We start from the raw sequence: 7,963 nt of genomic DNA, 5'->3' as shown, positions 1-7,963 counted from the left end.
TTCAGCCGAGTGTCAGCCAACACCCCCACATCCATTCTTCTACACAGGTCCTTCAGCCACTCTACCCCAAGCCCGTAACATTGCCTGGGGTTGTTGTGACCAAAGTGCGGGACCCAGCACTTGGTTGCGTTGAACTCCATCCCATTGGCTTCAGCCCATCCATCCAGCCTGTCCAGATACTGTCCTTCCTACTCCCCAGATCAACACTTCCTCCCAACTTGGTGTCAATTGCAAACTTCCTGAGGGTGCACTCAATCCCCTCATCCAGATCATCAGTAAAGCTATTTATCAGGACAGGCCCCAATACTGACCCCTGGGGAACACCACTGGTGACCGATCGCCTGCTGGATGTAATTCCATTCACCACCACTCTTTGGGCCCAGTCCTCCATCCAGCAAAGAGCCACAGGCTGCCAATTTCTCAGTAACAATAACTGGAAGACAGTGTCAAAGGCTTTGCTGCATTACAGGTAGAGTACAGCAACAGCCTTTCTCTCATCTACCAAGCAGGTCACTCGCTCATGGAAGGATCAGGTTGGTCAGGCAGAACCTGCCTTGGAGACATAAAAGTGGCTGGTACAGGAACTTGCTTCTGTGCTGACCTGGTTCCAAGTGGATTCACTTCTTGTAACTGAGGAGTAGCTTTGTATCACAAAGATATTACAGGGTAAATTAAAGCCATCGTATATTTTCTGATCTAGGTGAGTTTGAAGTAAAACTGAAATATTTTAATGTAACAAATTGAAGAAAATATCTAGTTTAAAGCATTAGAATAAATGTAGAAAATCAAAATGACAACAGAGATGTGTAACTAAGCTTAATTTTACTGACAATAATTTGATGCATAGATTTTCTTGTCAAGTTTTCTTGTCTTATCAAACTTCAAGGAAAACAGTCCAATCCCTTCTATTTTCCATTTAGTTTGGCAGTATTTCATGTTCAACCAGGGACACAAAAACTGAAAGTAGGATGACCTTCTGAGTAGTAACAGGTTTCAACAAAACACACCCAACGTTTAATACAGATAAAAACATTTCAGAAACCATAAAGATCACTATTGTTCAGAATAGACTAAGTTTTCTGAAACAATTCTAATTTTCGGTCACAATAATTACTGGATTCATACTATCACAACCCCACATTAAATTGGGGCTAATTTTGTACACTACTTCTGTTCTGAATACAATTACATAATCGCTGGCAGCCTTTTTAATCAGCATTTTAATTACAGAGATAAAAGCAGAACACACACATACGCTTGAATGTAAATACCTATTATGACAAGCAGGCAGATTTCATTTGTGCGAACATTAAGCACTTCACAAGAAATGGGTGGAAGCAAAGAAAGAAGGCCTACGCATCACATAGGATGTTGCGACCAAAATCTATTTCCAGGTCCTCCAGGTTCACTGCATCACAGAGGTGACTAATACTGGAAATAAGACAGCTTTGGGATGAAGCATGGCAAAATTCACAACTGCTGCCAGGGAGGTGGTGGAGTCACTGTGCCTGGGGGTGTTCCAAGAAACATGTAGATGTGGTACAAAGGAACGTGGTTTAGTGGGGAACATTGGTGTTAGGTGGACAGTTGGACTAGATTATTTTAGAGGTCTTTTCCAACCTTAATGATTCTATGATCGTTAAGGTCTCTTCCAACCTAAGCCATTCTGTGATTCTAGGAATATCACTGTGATTCAGTATGAGAAGCTGTGAATGCTCCAATGTAGATTTTCAATACTAGCATTAAGCAAAACAATTTCTCAATAATTATCCTTTTATTTTAAATAGGAACACAGACAAAAGCATTAAATTTGTGAAAGACCCTTCAGACACCCTTTCAAATAACGAATTTGTAACAGCTGATTATATTTTTGAAAACAAAAGTTACAAGTGACCCAAGTGATGTTCCACAGCTACTGATTTTAGTGGTACATGAGTACAAAGAGGTGCTCCAAGAGCATATCTAAATCAATATAGGCAATTATATCATTTAGATAAGTAATAATATAATAAGAAAACTTTCCTCATCAGATTGTTAAAACATTTTCTACATTTGGCACAGGTGAGCATTTATTTCATTGCTGGTTGCAGGAAAATCCCTAAAGCCCATGTCAACAAGCTACACTACTGGCTCTAAAAATGGTGTGGCTAAGGAAACTTGTGGAGAAGGGAAAAACACAAGCCTTTATTACAGGTTGAGTCATTAATCCTCCTAGACATCATTCACCTACACAAGCACATTGTGACTTGTTTTATCAAAGGAAACACCTCAAATGAATGCCCGCTAAAACAGTAGCTCATTCAGGAAAGCTTAGAAAATTAAAACACACCACACAAAACCCTGACTTTCAAAGCTTAAAAGCTCCCCAAAACCTCAGGTAACAACAGACCACTAACTTTTAGCTTCCAGTATGGATGGATCAGCATTCTCCTCATGTTATGAGCCTACTAATCAAACTGACATTTGCATATTTCCAAATCCTAGTTTAACTCGGGGTAGAAGGCAATTTTTTCAGCCTTGTGAATCCTTTTACAGGACTTGTGCAGAGAATAACCACAATGCCAAAGCATTAGTTTTAAAAACACTGCATTCTCATGTTGGGCAACACGTATCATACCATGGTAATAGACAGTTCTGAAGGCAAGCTGTTCAAAACGATTGCTGTGGGTACTGTTTAGCAGCCACAAAACATGTCTTGTGCCCTTTCCCAAGTCCTGTAATCTCAAGGCTCTGTTGAGTTTTTGCCTCAAATGCCCAGAGTGGAGCCAGGCTCATGGCTGCTTTGCCCTGGGGATGGAAAACCAAAGTGGTGAGAGGTATGCTCCATCTCTCCTCCGGCAGCTGAGGGAAGTGTCAGAGCAGAACAACTGGCTATGCAGGGAAGGGTGCTTGGAACCATGGCTGGAAAATGCCGAGAGCAAAGATGATGATTTCTGCCTTAAATACGACCCCGTGCTGCACCTTCCATCTGTGGGATAAAAGATGCTCATCCCCTTCCCTTCTGTCTATGCTAAAACACAAGACCCTACAAACTGTATTAGTAACATCTACCAATACAGATTTGGCAACACACTACCACTGTCAGTACTTGCATTGCACAAGGTTAACACTGTGCTACCTCCTGCTATCACATTCTGGCTCTGATTCACCTGTAGCTTGCCAGTGTTTTTCTGTGTGCATCACAACCACAGCACTCAGCAGCAGCTCAGTGGCTCGCTCACTCATCAGCCCCATGCTGATGACCCCATACAAGCTTGGCATACCTGTATTTCTTCAGAGATGGCATCTCACTTCCATGGAACCCATTCTGAGGGCTTACTAGTGCACAGGAATGCAAAAATACATAGCTGTGTGCCAGGACTAACCCTGTCTGCTAACCACATCTGCACATTTTGTGCTGGATCATCGCCTCACCTCAGCTTTACTCCATGTACTTTAAAACCAAGCAATTCACAAGTAAGGTTGTATTACTAGAAGCAAGAGACAAGGCAGCATTATTTACACTTCAATACAATCAACTGCTTTTCCCTTCTGAGAGTAAGAGAAACAGCCATCTGGCTTGCACAGTACAACTGCCCACTGCTTACCCCCGCTGCAGAATCACCAGGAGACAAAGGGAGAAAAAGGAACTGACTAAAATTAGTCACCCATTGGGCATCAACCCAACTGTCTGAAGAAACAATTCTGTCTTCAAAATATAAATCCAATGATCAGTATTTAAGGTAATTCTGCATATTTTAATATTCTGGAATTTTTCAGTGACAGATTTTGCTATAGAAATGCTCTTTCTTCACAGGACTTTCTGCACACAGTGTTACTGTTTCCCTCTCCCCTTTGCAACACCAGTGAGAAAAGGCTTCAACTCCTTCAAATGCATGTTAATTCATATACTGCCACCTTTTTGGTTGTTGAGGTGGTTGGTGTTAACTCTCTCCTGGGTTAAGTACCCACTGCCCAGTTGTGTTACACAACTTGCCAGAAGGCAGCAGGTGCTACCAGAACACTGGCACAAGCTCCACTGAATCAGATTTCCAATTTGAAAGTGAAGCTGCACAGTCTTACCATGTTACAAAATTTCATTTCTCTTGTCACTGTGTTTAATTAGAATTACATGTGAACACCCAGTTACAGCCCACTGTTGACTACAATCTACACTGGAGAAGTCACAAGGATCACACTTAAGCCAGTCATGAGCTATCCTAACATTTCAGACACTTATCTTTATAGCACTACGGAAGATTCCAAACACAATTTTGTGATGTTCATTCTAATTAATCCTTACAAACTAAGTTGTATACATATGAAGATGGTGTGAAATCAACCTAGAATGAAAATACAAGCTTGGTCTAAGAATTGAATAGGAAACAAAAGATCCAGATATAGCGATAGTTACAGTGTAACTGGAAAACATCCAGTTCACCAAAAGCAGAAGGAATAGGAATGGAAGCACAAGACATACTTTTGGAAACTTCCACATTTCTATTAGCTCACCAGCACTCCATAAAACATGAAGGTCCCTCTCTGTCCAATGAAAACAACTAAAAAACCCCTACTTGCACTAAACAGAGGCTTCTGCTGCACTGACCTTGCTCCTAAGGTCTGTATTTACCCCTGACCTTCACAAATACAGGCACTGTGTGTCTGCTCCACATGCCAGGCAGACTCAGTGACAGCCACACCTCGGGTAAGGGCTTGTACTACAGCACAACTCTATGTGACACTAACACGATGCATTGGGTATCTGTTCCAGGTGAAACAGCACACTTAGCAAACCTCACTGGTGCCCTGTAGGCAACATGAAGGTGCCAAAGGGAAAACTATATTGAGTTAACCTCTTGAAATGCACAGTGCTTTCTCTGGAGCGTGGGTATGATCAAAGTAGGAAGAGTATCACAGAATCACTGTTATAGTGAGAATGGAAAATAGATCTAATGAGCAATAAAATGCTACTATCTATTAATTATGGCTCTCTTAGTTGATCCGTGACTTGCATTTATCATATTGTAACAAGGTACAGTATAGACAACTGAGCTGTACCAAAGGAAGAGTATCACTTCCATCCTTAATTTTCGATGATCCTTCATAAATCTCCTCAGTTAAAACAATGACACTGGCCACATCACACTGTTAACCCTTTTCTCCCTGCAGTTGTCAGAGCTGTAAGATCCACGCCAGGCAGTCAGAAACAGGATCTCAACCCCTAGCCACCTCCTGTTACAGAAGTAGTTGGCACGTTCACAAACCACTGCGATGCACAAAACAGCATCACTAAAGATTCAGAACTACTCTGTTGTACATACATTCACCAAAATTACCAGCTGCCCTAGTTTTAGCCTAGCATGTATTTGCAGTTCTGCAATGCTTTACGTAAGCACGGTTCTGCTAGAGCTGACATTCAGAACAACAATAGACACTAAGTGGCAGGTCTGAAAGAGATTTTAAACCTCTCGGGTATCCCAAGAGTGATTTTTATTTTTTTTTGGAAAAGCGACAGTTGGAGTAACTTTAAAAAGAAATGGTTATCGGTCTGCGTACCTTCCTTAACTGCTGAATTATTTAGTGAATAATCAGAGTCACTTTCTACAAAGATGTAAAACTATTAAACTGAAATCCATTATCAAAATGTCTGTTGTCATGACCATGCACTGACAATAGTCATGGCGTGGTCTACAAGACTATCGGCCAAGCCATTGAGGAGAGGCCCCCTTTTACCTGTAAACTCCTTTTTGCTTTGTAACTCATGGAGGAACAATGGATTCCACACACAGATCATTGCAACAAAGTCTCTGTACGTTAACAACCTAATTGTTTCTCTCCTTAGAACAAAGCTCATTAGAAACAAAATAGCAAAAATACAGCATATTGTAAAACATGCTCTACCACGCAGTGACTAATTAACATGACTTTTCCTGTATAAACTAATGTGAATATCTCATGTAAGCCTAACAACATTAGTGCCTCATGAGCAAGCCTAAAAGTCAGTACTGTAAGATGCACATACTCTAGAGCTAAGGAAGGTGCTGCACAAAGACCTGTAACAGTAACACCACTGATCTTGTAAAAATACAAGTGTATACTTCAGACCAGTACTTCTATGTAAACAGTTGCACAAAAGTAACACCCACAAGTTTCTGTAGCTATGACTGATGCCTGCCTACAGGCAGGCAACTACCCTTTGCAAGCAGCAAATTCACGCTCACTCCTTTCCACCTCACCCATGAGTACCATCGTGCACCACCCCTGTAAGAAATGCAGGCTCAGTCTTCTAACTTGTTGCTCACAAAAGCCATCTTTTCCTCTGTCAGTCTCTGAACCTTCTTTGCTCAGATGCCATCTTCAGCTGTAAGTACCAGGACTTAAAGTACAGCAGTGATTACAAAAGCACACGATAAAACACGATTGATCTTACAGTATCCCTTATCAAGTGGTTTCAGACTGAGGAGCATGCCAGAGCAAAGGGGCAGGCACAGTAGTGACCAATAACAGAACCCAAGGGAACAGCATGAAGCTGTGTCGGGAAGGATCAGGTGGGGCTTAGGAAAAGATTCATCACCAGAGGGCGGTGCGCATGGCCCCAGTGCCAGAGTTGAAGGAGTGTTTGGAGAACGCTCTCAAAGGGTTTGGATTTTGGGTGGTGCTGAATGGAGCTACGAGTTGGGTTCAGTGATCCCTGTCCATTCCAACCTAGGATATTCTATGAGTCTATGACTACGACTCCTGCTTATCATATCACTATAAACAAAAGGGTTCCAAAATACTTGTAATAGGATAAGGGGAAGACTGCAATACAAAGAGTACTAAAGCTAATATATATATACACACACACACACACATATATATATACACACACACGCACACTATACATACATATATATACACACAGACATATTTAACAAGCTTCAATTCATAGAGTCATAAAACCATTTGATTTGGAAGGGACCCCTAAAAGTCATCTAGTCCAGCTCTCCTGCAATGAACAGAACACCCGTCGCTTGATCAGGTGCTCAGAGCCCCTCTGGCCTGACCCTGAATGTCACTAGGGATGAGGTATCCACCACCTCCCTGGGCAACCTATGCCACTGCCTTGCCACTCTGATTGCAAACAACTTCTCCCTTATGTCCAATCTAAATCTCCCCTCCACCAGCTTGAAACCATTTCCCCTTGTCCTGTCACAGCAGACTCTGCTAAAGAATCTGACCCCTTCCTTACTACAGCCCCCCTTTAGATACTGAAAGGCCACTCTCAGGTCTCCCCAGAGCCTTCTCTTCTCCAGGATGAACAGCTCCAGCTCTCTCAGCTTGTCTTTACTGAGTCTGTCCTTGTAGGCTGAGAGCTCTGTTCAGCCCTTACTGAGTATCAAGGAACCCTTGGGTTATTTTTTCCAGCAGGCAGTTTAGGGGTCTTATGGCACATGCTAACAGTACATCTACAAACCGTAACACACATATACTAACTACTTCTAATATCATTGAAGAGCACAAAGAAAAACAAAACAAAACCCAAAGTAAGTCATAATCTTTCCTCCTTTATTCGCCCTTTTTTCCTTCGTGTTTTCTCATCCTGGCATACTAGCAGCTTCAGTTACTCACTTGAAAAACATCATCTTAGGAAGACTGCCATATAATTTAGGAGGACAACATGTCAGCAGGAACATTTTACACTGAAAATGCCCTCTCTTATATCACTCAAGCACACGGTGCTCGACTCCACACACAAAGAAAGGTGCGCCCTTCTCATCCATACTCCAGTTTCCACCCGGTCCTCGCGCTCCCTGAACGCCACGCTCACACAAACCCCACGCCGTCACACAGGTCTGGACGTGGGCACACCCGTCCGCCCATGCCCCCATCCCACACGACCGGCCTTCCCCCCCCGCACACGACATGGGGTCCCGGAGGCCTCCTCCAGCCCCCCGCGGTGCCCATAGCCCCCGGCGGCGCCCGCCCCGCCCGCACTACGCGC

The sequence above is a fragment of the Meleagris gallopavo genome, chromosome 2 (genome assembly GCF_000146605.3).
Source record: "Meleagris gallopavo isolate NT-WF06-2002-E0010 breed Aviagen turkey brand Nicholas breeding stock chromosome 2, Turkey_5.1, whole genome shotgun sequence".
Taxonomy (NCBI): Eukaryota; Metazoa; Chordata; class Aves; order Galliformes; family Phasianidae; genus Meleagris; species Meleagris gallopavo.
Note: the sequence above shows the minus strand (reverse complement) of the source record.